This window comes from Cupressus sempervirens, chromosome 10 (assembly GCF_028749045.1).
Source record: "Cupressus sempervirens isolate cs-2001-9-10 chromosome 10, ASM2874904v1, whole genome shotgun sequence".
In the NCBI taxonomy this organism is placed as follows: domain Eukaryota; kingdom Viridiplantae; phylum Streptophyta; class Pinopsida; order Cupressales; family Cupressaceae; genus Cupressus; species Cupressus sempervirens.
The window spans coordinates 126,469,751-126,493,333 of NC_143127.1; the positions used below are offsets into that span (position 1 = coordinate 126,469,751).

Below are 23,583 nucleotides of genomic sequence, written 5' to 3' on the forward strand. Positions count from 1 at the left end.
CCATTTATTTAGTGTATTTATGTACAGAAAATTTCATAGGGTCTTCAACCTAGATAGGAGACAGATTCAACACCCCTTTTAATCAACTTCCACAAGATTTCAAGGAGAATAACTCAATGCAACCAATAAACCCATGTCAAATTATGCTTAAAACTAAAATCCCTGCTCTTTTAAGTTTCAAATAACTTCAATCAGCAACTTATCAATGGCAATTGTCCTCACCCTCCTTATGAATGTATCTTTGCTAATTCTTCCTGCCTGACAATTATAGGCACTGTATAGATCTAGTCTTATGTGCATTTGCTCTTGAAACTATAACACTACCTCAATGATAACAAAAACTATGATAAACAATGATCTACCTTGTACACATTGCATTGATCTTCCAATAATTTTATTTTAGCTGTGGGAAGAAACTTTCTAATGATAGACAATAACTCCATAAATGGCATGTTTCCTATTCTGGGATCTCGCACATGTTCTCTTCTAGGCGCCTCTACCTTATATTGCTTTTCTTTGTTTGTGTCTATGCATGGCTCCTAGAAGCTAATTAAGAAAGTACGTGCTCAATAAGCCACCCGTGGGAAAGCTCTTAAAAAAATTAAGTATGTGACACATATTAATCAACATAATTATTAAATTAGATTGTTTCAGATTACCATCTCATAAACATAAAATCCATTAGCTACATGAGCATCACTCCTCGCATTTTTGCAAACATCAGAAGCAAGTTCACTTTCTCCCAATCTATCTAAACAAGCTGTAACACTCAAAACACATTATTACTCCGAGTAAACAAAACATACAACTATCCAGATTGTAGATCGCTTAGCATAATTGAGATGGTATTAAAAAGCACAATTCAGCAATACTAGGAGACTGGTGAGGAGGCTTAAAACTGACAACATATTTTAGCAGAATGTGTGTATTCATGTAAGTGCTCCAAATAATGTAATGCTTTGGATTGGCGATATCATTAATGTCAGAATCAAACTTTTCACAACTCGAATGAAACTGAAGAGAGCCAAGAGGAACTTCATCAACATTCCCAAAAATAACTCGGCACAACATAGTATACAATTCCCCATTAATGTCCAAGTCTGAAAATGGAACACTGTAAATAATAAGCAATAATATTCAGTCAAACATTCCTTCTTAAATAAAGAATATGCGTATTAAAGGAAAGACTATTCTAGAATTCAAACATTTAAAAGAAATCCCCACCAAAGACATCATCTTTGAACATAATCTTTCATACCTCAAGTAGGAGCAATCTTCAGGAGCAAGATAAACACCAACACCATATGTCAGACCACCATTCATTAATCTGTTATTGCTAAAACCATGTAGTATAATTGATGATATACTTGTATCGGATGCCCCATGCCATGCATATTTAATATTTTCTTTACCGTGAGAATTTTTTGTTATCTCAACCTGTTTGTTGAAAATCTACAACCGAGCTTGTCCCAGCCTACCTGTATGTGAATTTTGATAAATACCAGTAACACTGGTTGCAAGTCCAATTTTATTTAGGCTAGTAAGGAAACAATTTTTCATAGCTACAAACTTTGTATCACAATCCATATTAGCAGCAACTGTATCACAATTCTCGGTGTTTGAGGCCTCCATTGGACTTACTCGAATTTCAATCTCAACCTCAACCTTAGAAGAAACTTTTTCATCGGCATTATCCTCAATGATAAATTTGGGAAAAAAGCACGAGCCACTCTCGTCAATCCAAGCAATGGACCTTTGACAGCCCGCCCTCGAATCTATTTGCAGCATTCGAAAAAAATCAACAACATATGGTCAACTATCTATTGCCAACTCTATAGTGGGCATGCCAGCCAAAAACTCAACTCTAAGTGAATCCAAAACTTGGATAGAAAAATCATTCCATGAGCCATTCCAAAAATACATCACCCTCATGGGAACTGAACTCTTACAAAAATTCTCATAGTTATGCAATGATGCCTTGCCAAAATAGGACTTATATAGACAACTACATTTCAAGCCTTTTTCCTTCTTGCCATGGTTGACTCTATTTTTACGTACCCACTTAGGTAATCTACTTCCTTTGGAGAAGAAAGCATATTTATTACCTTGTTCTCATTTCATTTGAGCTCTCTCCAATATTTTTTTGCTAAGGTGACATAAATGCTTCCCCTTGCCCTTCATCACAAACAAAACCAATTTACAGCTCAAACCATTTCAACTAAGCACAAATATTTACAATGTCACCACCAAGTCTTTAAGAAGCTCATTATTGTGAACAATTATACATTAATTAGAGACATTAATGATTAATCGCTATGGGATATCCAATTACATTAGGAAAAGATGATTATAAATCTTATGTTTTAAGTAATTCTTCTTATTTTGTAACCTATTATTTTAAAAACACTTAATGCGGTGCATTTTTATGCTATTTAAAGAACAATAAGGCATATTCCTATAACTGAGATTTACTTTTTGAAGAAGAAATGTTGAAGCATGTGCCAGAAAATCTAGTTGTCCATGTGCAGGGGGCATTTTTTCTTGCTTTCTTCCCCATGCCTACATTAAACCTGGGCATCATGTCCTAATTCACATTAATATACACTTTACAGTTGATCTAGAGATTGATTGATGGATGAGAGGGTCTCTGCAAGGCCCTACCAATACATGGCACCAAGAATGCACAATTTCCCTTTTAACCCTCTACCTTAGGGTATTAACATGTAATCTCCATGATCTCCTCTACACTCCTAGTGTTATAACATCCTATAATACACCATTCCAAACCCATTCCACAAGGAACAGTTGTCACATAAAGTGGAATGTGTCATATCCACATGATAACCCTCAAACTACAAAGAAACTGTCAGATATAACAGTCTACAACAACAGTTAAGGTGAATTGAACATAATGGTTTAAATGAACTTCAAATCATACCAAATGAATGTTAGGATAGTTTTCTATTACGTCCAATATGATTTCAATTAGAAAGAAGATTTGCAACCACCAATTTGCAGAGAAAATCTTGCATTATTAGATTTGTTGTCTTACAACCCAAATCCTTCCACACCATCTTTTTGGGCATGTACCTGAGTGTTTAAATACATTCTAAGCCTTCCCAACTTCTCTCAACCAAATATTTAGCTAAAATTAGCCATTGGTGAAAAGTTGTCAACAAAAGTTACTAAGTCACTTGACAACTTTTGAGCAACTTTTTGCATTTTACTCTTCCAACCATTCTATCAAACCGAAATGGTTACATTTAGTATATTTACTTCAAATGTGACTCAATTACATGAATTTTCCCTTAATCACATGCATTTGACCAATTTGACATACGGGGATCCAATGGATTGCTAGAGAATGCCATCTAGCAAGGAAACTAAATGTTTGATAACTCAAATTTACAATGTTTTTATTGCAAAAGCATGGTCATTTCGCTATCAAGTGCTAGAAGACGATAAAGAAAATGTGTAAAGTGTTCTTAAAGAACAAGCTAGTATTTATAATCATTGATAAGTATCCAAGAAGAAGCTCAGTGAAACATTTTAGACGAGTCCTAGTTATATCATTTATGGCATGGAGATTTACATTTTGGTGGACCAAATTCACTGCAGAAGAAGCATATGGTGAAAGGGTTTCCTAGTATTTAGCAAGAATATTGCATACTAGCAAGGCATTATAGAGAGGAATTTGTTCCTAGAGATTTGGATACAATGTAAGTTGCATTGGAAATTTATTAATATATTGTCTCATGTCTTCTTATTGTTGAGCTTGGAACTGTTGGTACTTGTGTTTGTGAGTGTTTCTTTCCTCAGAATTGAATGGAGAGGAGCATGCTACCATATGTGTTTCTACCTAGTCCAATATTTACTATAGTAATTAAAGGAAGACAATTTTTTGCATGAACAAGTGAAATTGAAACGGTATTAAACTGCACTATTATATATTGCATGCCCACTATGTGGCAAAGACACTAAATTATATTTGGTATGTTTGATGCTTATTGTTTTGGACACACCGCAAGATATGTGAGTTGCCCTAAAATTAATCAAGCACACCTAGTTCCAAGACCATATGAAGAATACAATAGGAGGGTAGATGTGAATGCCAAAGATTGTGGTGTAAGAATGTTGATAGAAATGAAAAATGTTTAACATGCCCACAAAAATACTTAAAATATAGTAAAATATAGCAAATTCCCTTCATAAACAAGGGAGCCAAGAAAGGAGATGGGGAGGTCAGCTTCACCTGAATCGAGCAAAGCCAACCCACATAGAAAATCCAACCCAAGAATGGACATAAGCAGAGGCACATTGAAAACCTAGTTGAACAAACAAAAGCAACACCTATAGTGAAGAAAGTAATGCAATGGTGGAGCAAGTAGGAGCATCGATCTTAACCTTATTTTGAAAGTAACCCTCTAGCTTGTATCTGGATCCATAACCTATAGCTTAGCTCTGGATTTTGGTTCTTTCCATCCATGCCATCATAGGTTGATGCGGAGCCCATCATTGGAAATCTGAATAAACTGAAAAGGTTTCCTCTTCATGACCTTTGTGAACTGGCTAAGAAATATGGTCCCATTATGATGTTGAAATTAGGTTCTTTTCCCATATGAGTTGAGGTTTCTTCTTCTGCTATGGTGAAAGACTTGTTGAAAACCCACGATTTGGTGTTCTCTAGTAGACTTGCAATGGTTGTGGGGAAATACCTCACATATAATTTCAAGGACATGGTAATGGCTCCATACGGGCCTTATTGAAGACACATAAGGAAACTATGTGTGGTAGGATTGTTGAATGCCATAAGGATCGAGTCATTGAAGAGTGTGATAGAGGAAGAAGGACGTCTCTTTGTGGGTTTAGTATGGAAGATGTCTGAGCAGGGAAAGAGGCATGTGAATCTCACCAACATGTTTTCAATGTATATGTATATGGTAGGATTGTTGAATCCTCTCCAGAATTTGTGCAAGGAGAATGAGCATGATGAACCTGGTGAGGGACAAAGACTGGTATGATATGTTTCCATTCGGGCGTGTAATCATTGTTCACCAAACTTAGATATCAAGGCTTTGTCCATCCAATCACTACAATCAGCAAATTTTTTGGATCCCTTTCCATTTAATTTTCCAAAATATCCCTTTGTTGACAGTCCTTTGAAGCTACTACTTGCTTCATTGAAACACTTTGACTATCTTGGTTTGTGCATCTTGGAAGACTCTATGTCTACACTGGCCTCTTTTTCAGGGACAACCATCAGTTGCACGCTACTACTATGACAGAAAGGGCAGATGGGAGGAGAAGAAGTTTCTATGGTAGGATTTGGTTTATTATGATAGAACAATGTCAATGTGCAAAGAGCACACATTCGCTGGCCACAATCTTGAACTTCAATGGTACATATTTGATCAAACCAAATGTAGCAAACCCCACTATCACTATCCTACAGATTTTCATAACACATTATCAGCTTTAGCATCCATTATTGGCATTTGAAATAAAACAACATAATTTTAACTTCAATTTTGGCCCAATTCTATTGAATAATCCTATAACTCCAAATATTGGCCTAACTCTATCCAACTCCAAGCCATAAGCCATAAAGAAATGAGAAGCATGAACCCACATCAGAAAGACAATCATCGATATTGTCTTCTTGATTTGTAGATGAAGATGCTGAAGAGGCGGATCCAAACAATATGTTTTTCTCTCTTGCTCAATTTGCCTCCATCAAGGCCTTTTCCAGTAAGTGTTTTGATTCGGGATTGAGTTTTCTTATAAATTTCTATGGAGAAGGCCAAACTAACGGCTCTGCTACACCTAGATTCAGTAATGCTGCACACATTCTATGCTTAAACTTTAGTGCTACTACATAAGGTATGCGCTTGCCAAGAAAGAAACAATAATAAATATGCCATAGCACCCTTACATATCACTGGATTATTGTACATTTTTCTAATCAAATGCAAATATATATATATATATATATATATATATATATATATATATATATATATATATATATATATATATATATATATATATATATAATAATGAGGGTATGTAGGTAAAATGTTTTATTTATTATTTTCAATAAAATAAACCAAGATCTTACCATGAAAAATCTCGTTGGATACGGTCTACACCCCAAGCTAACAATTCCCGTATACAATCCAAGTTGCCTCCTCTAGCAGCAAAGTGCAGAGGAGTGCTCCCTGGCTGCCTATAAGGAAAACATTCAAGATTGGTTGGTCAAAAAATATCTTGGTAAGATAGGCATCATGCAAGACAGAAAATAGAATTGCAAACTTGGCCACTTTTTATGTAAGAAACTTAACATTCATCATGCATTATGACACTTAGAATTTGTTACAATTACAATGTTCTCTAAATTTTCCACATGTTAAAACTTAAAAACGTGTTGTTCATTTGTAGAAAGGATCCCAAAAGAAGACCTAACATGGGTGAACGAAGATTCAAAATTTCAAACCTTATCATGGTGAGTCATAAAATTGTTGGAGATGGTAATGACAGTTCCAGAACTGCCCTATGCTTCTCATGGCCCTTCCTATGCTATGGGTGAGATGACTTTAACATCTAGAACTGCCATATACTTTTTATGGCAGTTCGAATTGGACCTATGGGAGAGTAGATAGTAGGGGGGGGGGGGGGGGGGGGGTGGAGAGAAGGTGGAGTGGATAGACCAGGTTATTGCCAGCATTAAATGCCATGTATCTTCGTGCTCGTACATTTTCAGAAAAGTTCATTTTTGCCCATTAGGATAGTAGGGCCTTGTGCTTATTAATAAAGCACCTTCAACTCAACTAATATACCTACCCACGGCATCGAAGAGTTCATTTGCAGAGCTGGAAAATGAGCAATGATTGACCCAAATATGACTTCCCCCAAATATAGAAACCCCATCACCATCACTAATTTTTCTGTATCCGTAATGAGTTAGAGAATCCCTCACCATGATATTTCCTGCTGGTTTACAGTCATGGACATTGGCTCCCCTACCATCAAAAATCATGGTGGAGCCAACATGAAAGAATAAAAGTATATTGGGGTCAGGAAGGAGGGGCAGGTAGCCTGTAAGCCTATTACCCACGATTTTCAACCTACGTGGGAATGAAGCTCAGTATAATAATAATTTCATTCACATTTTCTTTGTTATGACATTTTCAACCAACTTGTGATTTCCTTTTTTATGTCATTGAGTTGGTCAAAATTTTGACCAACTTAGGAAAACTTAGGACATTTTCGACCAACACAGGAATGAAAACATAAAAAAAAAGCTTTGGTCAAAAATTTTGGTAGAAAAACAATTGTAGATGTACTAGTGTCATAAGTGAGAGGCTTCACCCATGCAACTCGGGGCCTAACTGCCTGAATGTATACTCTATCACAATCTACCATGAAACATACATCACCTTTATAGTCCTCAACAAGTTTAGGAGGAATCCTAAACCTATTGTTCATTCTTTCTTTGAAGTCTTCAAAATAATTATCCATAATATTGTCCAAGTTTACACCCATTTTTGCTATAAACTCATTTATGTGATACAAACTGGGAACATCCTTTCTCCATTTGAAAAAACCTTTTGATGGAAAGAATTTTTGCACATAAAAGAAGAGACATGTTAACAAAGAACCAAATTTGTAGGTTTTGTTCTTTGATGACCTGATGCTATCCATATTTTTGTTTAGTTTCTTTAGTAGTAGCTTTGATAGGTCAAACTCCATGTTTTTCTTTACGACTTTGAATGCTATGTCTACTACCTCACATGGAAAACTGTTTAAATGACTAGAACTATAATTCTTGTGGGAAATTACATGAATTCCAAACCTTAGCTCCACATAAGTAATAGTGCTAATTTTCAAACTTCTATCGTCCCTTTCGGCTAGGGTTTTCTTCTATAGTTCCTCTTGACCTAGGGTTTTGGTTGTCTTAGCTTTGCTCAAAATGGGAAGACCAGTAATATTGTGAATCATCTTTTTGGTGATTAATACTGGTTGCTCTAACCATAATTGACCATTGTGTACATGGCTAAGAATATACCTAATCCATTTTATCTAAAAGCTTCTTGGCAGGTGAGATATGTGTGTCAACCCTTTCGTTTCCAAATGCTTGTGCTCAGGTTTCAATGAGCCATCAACATGCATTTCTTCTAAAGCACTATCCATTTCTAAGGTTCCTATCCCTTGAATTGAACATTTAAAATGAGTGTGAATATCATTAATTAGAAGTACCTTTGGTGAAATTTTTGATTGTGTGCCATTAGGGTTGAGTGCCTCTACCATTGCTGGAACTAACTTGAAATTTGGTGCTTTCCACTCTACACCCTTGACCAACATCTCTAATCCTCTTTTTGCCTTGCTGCTATTGGTGCTTCTGGATGCCATTGCTGCTCGAAAAGTGATGGAAATCTTCAAAAAAATTCCCTAAGTACAAGTCTACTTGGAATCACTTGAAATGCACCTAGAAATCTCTTTGCTCTGAGGATACAGTGAAAAATGAAGTTGAATTTTGCCCTTTTTGATGAATTTTTTTTTTCCACTAATGCTAAGTACCATACTGTCATAGTGCATCATAGACTGTTATCCACTGACCTAACTCAGCAAGAGTATCAGCTTGGTAGACGAACCAAATTCCTTTTACTCCTGACCTTGCTCAATAAGGTCTTTAACCAACTTTCCTTGGTGGAGTCTAATGCAACTCAGTGAAACATAACCTTTTTGTGATCCTAATGTATGTGGAATACTAATTGGATCATTTGCATTCCTCATATTTCTTGGAACTACTTATGGTTTTCTTGTGGAGTACAACTCCAACGCATTCTTAGGAATTTAGTTTGAGGGGATGGAGTCACCCACTTCTTGAGTGACTTCACTTCCATGATTTGAGCTTGTTTCTTTGGTAGATTTTGGAATCCATTGTTGCCTCATTTGTTTCTTTATGTTGTTAGCCCTTGTTTTCTTTTCATCTTCAACTTTTCCTACATTCATGCAGTTTTTAGCTATATGACTGAGTTCAGTGCATGTGTAACACCTTATAGTAGTATCCCTCTTTCTTAGGTGATGCCTTGCACAATTTATACCAGTGTGTCCATATTCTCCACAATAATGATATATGCACCAGGTATTGTAGTCCCATCCAAATGTTGCCTTTACAAGTTGTTCAGCTAGATTAAACGATCTGGATTTGCATTGAGATGCCTTGTGACCATGCTTTTTGCATTTATGACATTTACCTTCAAATTTTGGTTTCTCTTGCATTCATGAGAATTGTGACCATGTTGACTAAAGTTGTAGCACTTCCCATTGAATTTTGCTTTTCCATTGCTCTAGCATTTGTTTGATATGTGAACAATTTTTCCACAATGATTGCATGAGGGTTTTTTATTCCTTTTTGTAGCTTGCTTGGAAGATTCACCTTGTTCTTCATTGTATCCAAGTCCTACTTTACCCTTTTTCTTATGAAGCTGCCCATTTTCCTAAATTAGTTGATTCATGTCTTCTTGTGATTTCAACATTCTCTCATTGATTTCTTTTTAGTATTTAGGTCATTCTTCAATTTTTCAACATTTTTCTTTTCACATCTCTGTTCTCTCAATATTCTTTCATTTATTTCCCTTTCATAATTTAGATCACTTCTTATTCTTTCATTCTATGCTTTGAGAATCTTGATTTCTTCATTTGCTCTAGTGATTTGATCAATGAGGTCTTCATGCTCATTCGATTGACTCTGTTCTTCATTGTTTCTTGCCTCCAAGTCTTAATTTTCCTTATTCCTTTGTTCCAAAATTTCACATAGCCTGATTGATTGGATTTTTTGTTCTCTTTTGAGTTTTCTTACTTCTTCCTATAGAGAGCCATTCTTTGCTAGGAGTTCCTTGATTGCCTTATTAGTTTCATCTGAGCTACTTGATGGTAAAAGATCTTCAATCTTTTCTTAAACATACTGGTGGTCATCCATTTGTCTTGCAAGTTCCTTTGCTTCTTTGAGTTGACCTATGGCCATCTCCAGATCTAGCTTTTCATTTTCAATTGCCTTGTCAAGTCTGAATATCTCCATTTGTCTTTAGATCTTTGCTCAAGCTGCCAAACTTTTATCCTAAGAACCACAAAGCTATGATACTAATTGTTGGAAATATTCAAGATATGAGAAGTTACTAAGAGGGGAGGGGTGAATTAGTAACTTTAAAACTTTCCTTTAAATTTACCACACATCCATCTATGCTACTACATACATTAGTTCTAAAAGATAAAACATTCATCAGACAAAAGAACACAATATTTTGGTGATCCAGAAACCTTCCAAATAGAAAGTAAAATTGGGGTGGGGATGATACCCACAAAACTTCAATACTACAACACAAAGTTGGCCTATGAAGGCTTACATTGACCACTTTTGGTGATCTTCCCTGTTAGGAGCAAAAGGGACAGCTAGGTCCACCTTGTTAAAGGATTTACAAACATACAATGAAGTATGCACTCAGTTAAGAGATTTATATAAAGACTATTATGTCTACCGTGCTAAAGGATTTAGAAGCTGATTCACCTATTAAGATGAAGTAGTGGATCTACTTACAACTGATTGCTGATAAGATCCTTTATCCATTAATCACCTCATGTGATGAATATAACTTTTTTGCCTCTATATTGACCTTGCTGTATTCCTTGAACTATTTTTGAAAATCCTTCGTAGATACTTTTCAAAATTACTTCACATTCCTTTTTTTTTTTTTTAATGATATCTGATATCTTACAATACATCTTACATATATACCTTTCAAATTTAAAAAACTGCAAGGTTGGCCAAAACACAAGTGAACAAATACATTACAAAGTTGGCCCAATAGTAAATAACTCAGGTTCACTGAACTGACTCAGTGACCTTCTGATACATGGCACCCACTGCATTACTCGACATCATCATGCACTCATTAGAAGTGAAGGCTCGGTCCATACTAATCACTCAAAGTAGTTTTGAACTCGGTAACAACTGGTGACTAGGTAGATGTAGTGTCACTCAGTAGACACTGCACACTGAGTTTACCTTACTTTACTTGATAAACATTGTTTCTTCCAATGCTCAGTTTACTTTGAATCTCGATGACATAAACTTACTACTTGGAAGACACTGTGAAGCACGGTAGACATTGAAAAACTTGGTAGCTTCAGGAATGCTCAGTGTAAATTGCTTAACTGCTAAGCTTATAAGGTAACCACTGAATGCTTGGTATAAACTGAAGACTGAGTGATAAGCTCGATAAGTATTAAGAATCGAATAAGTGTTGTCACTAATGACAAATACAACATAATGCCAACAACATATTTGGTTTAGGAAAGTCTAATCTCATAAGTAATCTTACATAACTCAATAGATTTCAACTTTTATTTTGTGTTTTAGTTTAATTCTTTTTGTGTTTCACTTGATTTTTTTATGACTCATCCTAAGTTAAGTTTTTGGCAAAATGTGACCCACAAAATAAGTTAGAATATTTCAACAATTCAAATGTTTTCAAATCCCCCATTTTATTGAAAATACCAAGTTTGAAAAATAAATCTAATTCACAAGTTTCTCATTTCAACAATTTTCATATTAAAATTATTCAAATACACACTCTAAGGATTTATCAAAATGTTCAAAACTTCTCAAGGTGATTAATTTTTTTCTTTATTCTTTTTGAAATTCAAATCGAAGGTTGAATTAAATTTTATATTAAAAAATCTTTTGCTATTGAAAGAACTTTCTCTAAAAACTCAATAGAGTAAAACATTAAAAATAAGTCAATGATGTGAACAATTAAATTCATTAAATCCCATTTTTATCAAAATTACAAGTTTAGTAGAGGACCATCTTAGCTTTAAAAAAAAATATTTTGGAATTTTCACTAGTTCAAATGGTAGTATAAGTTTTGAAAGAAATTAAAGAATAATTTATTTTATGAGAAGAATGAAAAGAATGTAGCATGTTTTTTTAATGGTATGAAAGAATTGGTCAAAATTATTTGTACTAATGATAATAAAACATTTTGTAGAATGAAATTTTAAGTTTTGGAAAAGGTTGAAATAATTGCAAGTTCAACTTCTTCAACCTAGATAAAATAGTAACTCTATGTTCTTTGTATAAAACTATCAAGGGACACATGAAGAAATATCTAGTTTCAAGAGTTGTTCATTTGAATAAAGTTAAATTAAGAAACCATTGGGAAAAAAAGAAGGAAATTAGAAGTTTTGAAGAATACTACTATAGTGAGTGAAAGTGAATTCTATTATCAAGAATTGATTAATGTTAATGAAAAAATGCATAATATAATTTATGATTGAATAAGAAATATATGATATTGTATTTTCAAAGAAGTGTATGATGTGTAGTGGTTTGGATATTATTTCAAATGGTTTTATAAGACCCCTATAAGTAGAGCCAATACTCTCCTAAAATTACTTTGCCCATTATAGTAATTATTTTCATATCTAGAATCTTATGTGCTAGCACTAGATTTTATTAGTAAAAATGTTTCTTTAATTTCATTAATTAAATTACCTTTTCTCCTTTCTTAAGATTTCACTTTGTGCACCTTTTGCATTCTTATTTAATAATTAATTAGTAATTATTAAATAGCATTTACCTTTTAGGTTACTCTTTCGGGTTTCGATCTCCTTCTATAAGGATAGATCATTTGTAATTAACTTGCATCTTTTTCATTTTTGAGAATACAATTTGCATATTTTCAAAGAAAACCCTCACCTCTTCTTGCCTTTTTGTTCTCTGTGATAGGTTTTTACATGCAATTATTTGAGGGCTTTGTGGATTTGTATTGCATATTGTTCAAATCCACTTCATGGTATTAGAGCCAGATCTACTGTAGCTTATTTGGTATTTGGAGAAAAAGGAGAACGAGGGTTTTATAGAATAGATCTAGATTTTTTTAGGTATTTCTTGTGAAAATAGGGGGTTCTCTAATTTTTAGAGCACTTTGATGCCAAAAAGACCTTATGGTTAGATTTAGAAGGCATCAAGACCATTATTTTCATATAAAGTCAATCAATTTTGGACAATGTTAATAGGCAAAACATTTTTGCATAGCAGGACTATCTGACCTCTACACACAATCTCAGAAGAAAAAAAATAAAACATTTTGCAAAAAAACTCAAAATCACATGTTTTTACTTTTTTAACACTACGCAGTTAGAAAATTGATAGTGTAATGCCACCACTAGAGATGTTTCAAACCGCAGTGGTGCCACCACTACATGACCACCTATGCTCAACTCCTTCCACTAACTGTGCTCATCCCGAATGGCTTCGCTTGTTGATCGTGACCACACCACTAGGACCACCGCTCTGTTGGTACAGAGTTTGGTGGATTTTTTTTAAAAAAATTTAAAATAAAAGTTTTATGATGATCATGCAAGTGCCCTATAGTTTTTTGGCAATATCTTAAGCATACAGAGGCATTTTTCATTCCAAAAAAAGCATTAGAAAGTTGGTTCCGAGAGAGAGATGATGGATCAGGTATTTTTGGGATTTGTTTAAGGTTTGGTATCTGTTTTGGTGCTTGAAGTTTTTTGATGACTTCTATCTTCTATGGGGGCATAACTTCTTTGTTATAGCTATATTTTCCATTCCAAAAAAGGCCTAGAAAGATCTACTCGAGCACTTTCCAAATTCTCTATCATTTCACCAGTATTTCATACAAGGTATTTTTGATTCATTTCTAAAGTTTGTTTTCTCTTCTCTCATTCACGTATTCCTTCTAGCAGATGGTGTAGAAGTTGATGAAAGCCAACTTCATAGCTTGCCAAGATCACCTACATACAAATAACTTGCTAAAGGGAAACCAAAGAAGGAAGAGGTGGAGCTTGGAAAAATTAAATGGACTGAGAGAGAAGATATTGCAAACAAAGAAAAATGTATTGCTATACAATATGCCTTGAAAATGAGTTGAGAAATACAATGAGAGAGCCCAAATATAAAGGCCTCAAGGAAGCTTGTAAAACAAGCTGGTAAGTGCTAGAAGATAAAGTTGAAAACCAAGCATACGTCCACAAAAGGTGGAATATCCTTAATCAAGGTGAGGAGATAAGTATAACTTAGATAGGAACAAACTCCCATTTTGTCGATAACTCCTAGACTAAAACTAATAAAAAAATGCATTAATCTAAGTAAACTTAAGTAAAAGTGTAAATAATAATTATTTACTCTAACACCCCCCTTAAGTGCAATTTAGGGGAATGCACTTAAGCTTACAATAGCTAAGATGAAATGCAGAATGGGTCCTAGAAACAAGGGCATGTTAGGTACCCATGTACAAATGCAATGAAATGTAATCTCTAAAAATGGGGAAAGAGGGAAAACCACATGGGAAAAACCCTCCCCTAGAAAGGGGTACGAAAACCTAGTGAAGGACTGAAGAAGCCTCCAACTAGTAGAATGTCCTAGAAAATAGAACAAAAAAAAGATCATGAAGAGCATCACTGAAGCAGGAAGAAGCCACAAACTTTGTTAGAAAGAAATTGATGATATGAAGAACCTCCATGGAAAATAGAAGGCGCAAACTGAGAGTATCTATATGGTAGATGATGCATATCACCGAAATACATAGGTAGCCAACCATTGCAATTGCCTAGTATATAGGATCAAGTACTGAATACATAGCTCACACTATCGAACCATCGAACCAAGGAAGCATTAGAACAACAAAATAATCCACCTTAATGTAGATGGGGTAAGATGATAGCCAACCAAAAAAGTGGATCAAAATCCTTTGTAGAAAGAACCAAGAATGATGAGAGAGTTGAAGAGGTCCAAACACCTATAAAGGCATAGTCATTGACTCTTCATGGGGCTAATGTCATTGAAGGGACACTCACTTGACAAAGGAAGAGGGAAAAAAAATGGCAATAACTATTCCCCCCATGGCGCTTTATAAAATAGTGTAAGTACAACTATCTCAAAACAACATTCCTAAACCCGAAATGCAAGAGTGGCACTTTATCTCAGTACATTTGCATAAAGATTATAACAAATGATATTAATAATGATTAGAAAGGGAAAAAGCTGATACAAAAAGATAGTACAACCAAGACAAAAGATCCCATGCCATGAAAATGATCCTCGGACTTGGAACACCCAAGATATCCACCATAGAGAAAAAAAAACAAAAAGCATGATAGAAAGAGCATGGGGAAGAATCTAAAGGAAATGACAACATTTTTCAAAAGTAGATAGAACCAACTTTCTAAAAATATAACGTTTTCTAAAAATGGAGATGAGACGCACAAGATATGCTTACCAGAGTAAAAAAAAAAAAAAAGAACTACAAAATTTGAATGCAAAAATGAACCACAAAAATATATCAAAACTAAAAAAATACTTGCACCAATGTCTCCATCTCATAACCAACTTTCTGGTGCTTCTTTCAGATTGGAAAAATACCTCTGTATGCTCAACTTATGGCAAAAAAATTGCAAGTCAAAAAAGGACCTGAAGAAGAGGCATGTAGATGGTGATGTAGTGTTGATGTCATGCTAACATTAGCAAGTCACTACATTTAAATTGATGGCTAGGGGGTTGTTGTAGCAAAAAAGGGCCACGTGGTATCAACATTGCAAGTTGCTAATGTCGTGGGTGATGTGGCAAGGGTCACATGGTAGATGTCAATGTGGTACCCATGCCATGCAATACTCATGAAATATGCCAAGTGTCTGTTGTAGGAAACTCCATGTAATAGCAACTGGTGATTGGGCATTGGCCGTAGGTGGGCAGAGCATAGGTGGAGGAGCCCTGGCGAAGGTGGTAGGAAAGGGAGGCACCACTGAGGTGGGTGGTGGGCTGACCGAGTGGTGGAGCGGCTGCCCCATGGCTGTGCTACCGGTGGTAGCTGTGCGTAGGTTGTGCACTGGTGGCACGAAAGTGGCTTGCCCTTTTTTTATTTTTCTTGCAAAAATAATCCATATCTCCAGACTTAGGGGGGCTCAAAAAATTTGTAGATGCCACAGAAGCCAAAATAATTTTTTTTTTATATGAATTTTAATTGTAACTGACCTTCTGAACTTAATGGCCACATCCATTTAGGCTCAAAGTGCTATGAAAATTCACTCTTCCCCCTAATTGAAGGAAAAATGTACAAACAAACTAGGGTTTGTGTCTCCAAATCGCAGCTTCAAAAATCCTTAAGCTAAGAAGCAGTAGGGAGGCTTTGATACCATGTACAAGTTTATGAAAGCCAACTTCACAGCTCACCAAGATCACCTACATGCAAATAACCTGCTAAAGGGAAACCAAAGAAGGAAGAGGTGGAGCTTGGAAAAACTAAAAGGACTGAGAGAGAATATATTGCAAACAAAGAAAAATGTATTGCTATATAATATGCCTTGAAAATGATTTGAGAAATACAATGAGAGAGCCTGAATATAAAGGCCTCAAGGAAGCTTCTGGAACAAGTTGGCAGGTGCTAGAAGATAAGGTTGAAAACTAAGCATATATCCACAAAAGGTGGAGTATCCTTAATCAAGGTGAGGAGATAAGTATGAATTAGATAGGAAAAACCTCCCATGTTGTCAACAACTCCTAGACTAAAACTAATAAATAAATGCATTAACCTAAGTAAACTTAAGTAAAAGCGTAAATGATAATTATTTACTCTAACAACCAGGGTTTGGTGTTTTGCATTGTGGGGATGTCTTTTGTCATATTGTTTTTTTTATTTACTTATGTAAACCAAAACTACATTAAAAAATAATTCAACACCTTTTAAAACAATAGTTGAGACCTCTTCTTTTCTAGAACTTTTGACTCATCATAACTATCACACATGGAAGACCTTGATGGCATAGCTTCTCCAGTCATAGGGGTTGTGGTCTTGTTTAGATGTATGCAACCAGTTTTATAGAGGCCTTTTGAGATCATGCAACATAGGAACAAGATGGATAAGGCAATAGGATTGATTGCTTTATAGGTCTCTGAAAGTCTATAGTTTTATCTTGATGCCTATGCAATATCCCTCTAGCTATATGGACCAAGCTTGAAGGCTTGTTTGGTATAGTGACTGAGTTTAGGGCACTTTAGATTGAGGTAGAGCTTACCTCTCTTATACTAGATTCTTTTCCCTCCATTGAGGACTTCTCAATGAAATTCAAACAACTGAGATCTTTATTATAGGTCTATGGGAAAATGGAGACTCATACTGAATGTATCTACGTAATTCTTTCTAAGCTTCATAGAAACTTTTAGATTTTTTCTTCTACCTTCTATTGTAGAATAGATGCTATGGGTAATAGATTTACCATGCCATTCTTTGATCATTTTTGTGATTGGTTCACTCAAGAGAAAGGTAAGCTGTCTCAATTGGATTCTCTCACAGGCTCATATAGTCATGCATTGGCAGCTCGATCATCTTTAGGGACGAAGGAGAAGACTCAAAAATCTCATTCTATAGAGTCTCAGATTGATTCCAAAAGTCATAGTTCATTGAGGCAACCTCCTCCTAATGGAGGTAAATCAAAGCCAAAAAGATTGAAATGTGCTTATTGTAATAAGCCTAATCATGATGAGTCACACTACTATGAGAAGAAGTTAGATTGCTATGCCAAACAGGTTTTAGATTTGACAACTCTCCTTCAAAAGAGCATCATTGATATTCCTTCTACTGCTCACATACCTTCTTCATCATCATCATTTCAGTCAGATGCTAAAGATATATGAAAGGGTCATGCACTATGTGACACTACTATTAATTATTCTTTTAGATGGTTACTAGATTTGGGTGGTTCATACCATATGGCATCTTCTCAAGATTTTTTCTCTTGTTTTGAGGCTTTTTCTACTCCACACATTTTGATGGGGAACAACACTATTATGATTGTACATGTGAAAGGTTTTATCGACATTGATAATGGTACATTTCATAATGTACTTTTTGTTCCATATTTATCCTCTAACCTTCTCTCTATTTATTAGATTACACACAGTAGGGCAGGGAAGACAATTGATTTTTTATAGGATTCAGTGCACATCAGAGGTATTGAGACAAGATATATTATTTCTATAGGAATTGTTGATCATGCTCTGTGCCTATATTCCTTCTCATATTTTGGTCCACCATCTCCATTATTAGGCACTCACTCTTTTTTTTCATGATAGTCTATTGAGGTGAAGTCAGGTTGCTTGAACTTATGTGTTTTTTTGAGACTAGTGTTGTGACTTCTACATCTCCACCTCCTATTTAGATCACATCTCTTGCAAAGAATTACTCCTTAGCATTACCTACTATTGTACCTCCACTCATTGAGCCACCTACTATAGTTGTTGAGGATATATTAGAGGACACACATCTCCTCTTAGATGATAGATTCAACACACCTATTATTCCACTTCCATTTGAGATTCCATTTCAGGATTTTCACACTTTCTCCTTTGAGCATTAGCTAGGACTTCTAGCTACACCTTACATACATGGTTTTTATCATCCTTGTCCACTTCCTTTGTTTCCTTTAGATTGGAGCCACATTGGTATGTTCATTGACAAAGGAGTTCTACCATTCTAGGGGGGCTATGGAGTCTCAAGCTTCTATCATGGAGGCTTTCATTATACTTATGGTCTTGAGAGATTCTCTTGGGATGTTTCATTTGTCCATCTTTTTTCAATCTCTTTTTGAAGTAGAATTTTTCACACTGGGTTTTCTTTATTTCTCCATTTCATATAGATTTTATTGTGATTAGGTACCTCATTAGGCATTGTTACTGAGACCCAAGTTTTCTTTTCTCATTGCATTATAGTTTCCTTACTCTTTCTACATTGTTTGTAGTTGCATTGTTTCTCATCTTATGGTGGGATTATAGATAAAAAGGTTAATTAAATCTCATTAATTAAATTGCCTTTTCTCCCTTCTTAATATTTCACTTTATGCACCCTTTGGATTCTTTTTTAATAATTTATTAGTAATTATTTAATAGCATTTACCTTTTAGGTTACCCTTTTTGGGTTTCAATCTCCTTCTATAAAGATATAAGGTTTGTAATTATCTTGCATCTTTTTCATTTCTGAGAATACAATTTCCATATTTTCAGAGAAAACCCTTGCCTCTTCTTGTCTTTTTCTTCTCTATATCATGTTTTTGTAATGCCCTGCCAAGGGATCCAAATAATTTCACTAAGTTTGCCAAACAATTTTTTTTTTTTTAATCATGAAAGTAAACCATTCATAACATTTGCGGAAGCAATAGAAACAATTCAAATTAAAGTAAACATAACATAATAGGTTACATTCTTTATGAATCCCTTAACAATGTATCACATCTAAATTATCTTTTCATCTAACATCACATCCTTAGCAATGTTACATCCAATGTTCTTAAACAATATTACAAGTGTCCTTTTTGTAATTACATTCTAGATTGCTTAATCATCCACTGTACATGTTACAAGGTATGAAAGGCTTAAAAGAATAAAGCATCCATGTAAATAAAGTACATCATCATCCAATATTAATCCATGATGCAATAACATAAATGAAACCACAAATCATACATCATCACATAAGATATAAACATCCACCATAAGAGATAACCATACATCACAAAACATAAATAACTAAGTGCCCGGTTCCTCCCAACCATAAATAGCATCATTAGACCATCGTGGATCCTAGCCATCCCTCCGTGCATAACATTCCAAAGCACCGAAGAGATCATCGATATTATCATAGTAGGAATGTCACTCCTAAAACATCCTACTAACATACAAAGTAAAGCATAAGATAACATCATTTAACATATGCAGATCATCAATATAAGAAACATACCAGTAAATACATCTATCATAAGGTATATCATCTATCATAATGCTCCAAGAACATAATGAAGATAAATACCAACCAAGAATGCTCCAGCCATGGTGTCTCCGACAGATCTCAAATGATAAGAGTGGAAAAATGCTACCACCCAACCATGTGGTACATAAGTGGTCCACTCCCACTGTGCTGAGGAGATAATCTCAAGTTCCATACAGGCTATCCAAAAATAAATAGCATAAATCTCTATAAATCTAAGAATCCTAAAAGTATACTAAGTCAAAGGTTCCAAACACAAATTTGACATCTAGTTCCTTGAGGCACACAATGACATGTAGGAAACCTACTCCACAAGTGGGAAAGTGTAATCGCATTTATCATGTACAAGTTATCCTGGCAGTTAGCTAAACTCCATGGGTCCATACTGATCTCATGCAGCCACTAGTATCCTCTCATATTGACGAGGCATACTATGGAATGCAAGGTTGCAACCATGCATTCTCTCTACTCCCATCCTAGTTTGTACAAGCACTCAAGGCATGGGCGAGAACATCAAAACAATTATCTTTTTAGGTTCATTTAATCCCCATTTAGTGTGTAAATGTTATCACTTATTAACCAAACTTATAATGAGTTACTCTGGCAGCCACTTAGGGCCCCGACCCCCATTGCAAGCTACTTCCCGACACTACAAGTAGATAACCTACCCTAAGCTCATGGAATCATAAAATCACCACAGTCCTGTACAAGTGACTGTAAAAATACCAAAAGATAATCCATAAAAAAGAATCATCAAATAACCATGATAAAAGCATCAAATATCCACAATAAGAATCATCAAATCTCCATGAACATTTGGAAAAGCATCCATAAAAAATCATGACCACAACAGTTCTCTATTGGCAACTGAAGGCATTACTGATAATCATAAGTATCCATTGGTTCTCAATAACCAAAATATATCTCAAAATAAATCACCATATGCATTGGTTCTCAACAACCAAAATATATCTCAAAATGAATCACAATATCCATTGGTTCTCAACAAGCAACCAAGAATGTCTCAAAATCATACTGATCGAAGACTCCAAAATGGTTGAGTCAAAACATGTCACAAGATTACATCATCAAGAAATAAATCCACATTTCAGTCCCATCATGGTGACTACAAAATAATCCAAGGATAACTGATCGATGACTCAAAAATGATTAGCTCAATTGTCTCATACACATACATCTTAGCTTCACACATGAAGACTGAAAAGCAATAACAATCAGGAAATACAAATATTTCATAGAGCATACGATCACATTACTATGGTTGGATTTTAAAAGTTTGAGACCAAATAAGATCAACATGCCATCACATATCATAACCCCTGAGCCTCTAGTAACAACCTAAGACTGGTCAACAATCTAGTCAACCCAAAACCCAAAACAAGAAGCATAGAGAATACACAGTGCAAACACATGTTTTGGTTTACTAAAATCACATAGTTGAATTAAGTGTAGAGGTTGCCAGTTTTCTACTCAAGTATTCTAAGAGTTATCATTTGACCTACAAGTCAACCCATTTGTATCCCCGATAGCATTATCCTTCCATTATTAAAAATAATATTCTAAGAATAACATAAGGGTAAATACTTTACTCATTAAACTAATCATCACTGACCTTTAATTAAATTGTTCTCTTTATTTAATTATGATCCATATTCTAATTGAACAACTCTTCTTTAATGTTACTTCAACTTTTCATCATAATCAAAGGATCATTATTCGTTTATAAGAGAACCATTTATCAATCTTCGAATAAGAAGATTATAACATTATTAAAAAACTCAATTAACATAGGTACACAGTTCATGACCTTCCAACATTCTATTAGTTCTCAATTAGAAACTTAATTAAGTATTACTAAAGTTTGAGCCTTTTAATTTATTCGCTATCATTTTTGACAACCATATAATATCTGAAGTCATTATTCAAGCCATAAGAGTACGACTTATCAACTTTGATGTAAATACCTAACAACTTCGCTAGAGGAACCAATATTAACATATCAATTTAAACTTTATTACATAACTTAATTATTAATTAAATCTAATTAACTCTTATTAATTAATTTAATTAATAATTACATATCCATGGAAACATTCCAATTAATATCAGTTGACTAATAACTAACTATAATTTTGTAAGTTAAAAGTCAACTATAATTCAAATCTCTAATATTCATAACGGCTTGTTATTATTTAATAGCAAGTTATAGAAAATCTATAATGACCACATTCGTCACTCTTTTAAAAGTATACTAACATTTTCTTAACAAACCCATATTATTGATAATCAACTATATTCCATTTCATTAACATTTGAGTTAATAATAATTTAATAGCTAATAAAAAGTTATATTAAAATAAATCTATGATGATAGATTCTTCATTATTTTGCTAACAACAATGTCACTAGTAATTGAATATAACTTCCTTAAGATACATTCCCATTATACGAGTTACTAAAATAATCAAATAAATAATTTATAATTTTCTTCATGCACCTCAAAGAAAATCATTTGTCTAAAATAATCTTTAATGATTCTAAATATAATAATCACCAACTTAATTTCATTCATGATAACATGAATTCATTTCCATGCTTTGATATATTATTTTTGTGATATTTAAGCATAAAGAACTCTTGGTTATGGGAAATGGAGAAATATCTGTCCTTGAATAAAATAGTCTTAGTACGAGGGCCATATCTCCCTAATGAACTATTGGATTGGGCTGAAATTGAAATATGTTGGAGAGGGCCAAGTTGCACCAATTCTGACTGGAGCGATCGAATAAATTCGATCATAATAAAAAGTTATGAATGACTGAGTTCGGGTCCATCCAAGGGGCAGCGACAGGGCAGTTTGTGGTGAATTAAGAATTTCTCCAAAAAGGTAATTGTTCTCTAAATTTACCCATTCATCCATCTAATAGGTTTGTCTGTACGCATCTGAAAATATAATTTGATAGAAAGATTACATCTAACTATTCAAATTTTCAACTTAGAATTTCTATTTTAATTTCAAATCTTGTCTATCTAATTTCACAATATAAATTCGAACCCAAACCCGATTCAGATCTAATTTCTTTCTTAAATTGAAGCTAGGGTTTTCTAATGAGTTCTCTATTGATTTCTTTTGCAACCAAATAAATATATATCTAGATTCCAATTTCAAATTACAGATTCAATCATATGAAGACAAGAAGAGAAAGAGTGCAAATAGAATATGTGATTATCACGAGTGCACTGGACACTGATGCTAATTTGCCATGACTCAGAAGTCCATAAAAAGTCCCTTCCTTCCAACATTCGCAATTCCTTCAAAATCCAAGCCAACCGAAATTCCCATGTGACTAGAAGTGCTTATAGAAGCATATGAGCATGTAGAAACATATGAGCATGTAGAAGAATATGAGCTTCTCAAATGCATGTAAGCTTTGAAGCTTGTCCAAACACACTAGGAGAGCCTCTATTTAAAGGCCTCTAAGATGCATCGAGAATGTGTCTAGAAACAACTAGAAGATAGGCATGACAACCAAGCATGAGTCTTCTCCAACCTTCTAGATGAGTCATAAGGTTGTAGACACCATGTGCTCAAATAAAATGCTAACTCCTAAGTGTAACAACTAGTGCATACTTAGAGTGCAAACTCCTATGTGAGCAAATATTAAAATAATGCACAATAATTAATATAATATTTGCTTTACTCTTTTCAATTTAATTT

At 34.4% G+C, this 23,583-nt stretch overlaps 1 pseudogene; it reads right to left on the reverse strand.

Annotated features, from left to right (window-relative positions):
• Positions 1-5,044: 5,044 nt before the first annotated feature.
• The window catches only part of LOC149532944 (putative E3 ubiquitin-protein ligase XBAT31), a 31,803-nt pseudogene continuing 13,264 nt past the window's right edge, over positions 5,045-23,583 (reverse strand).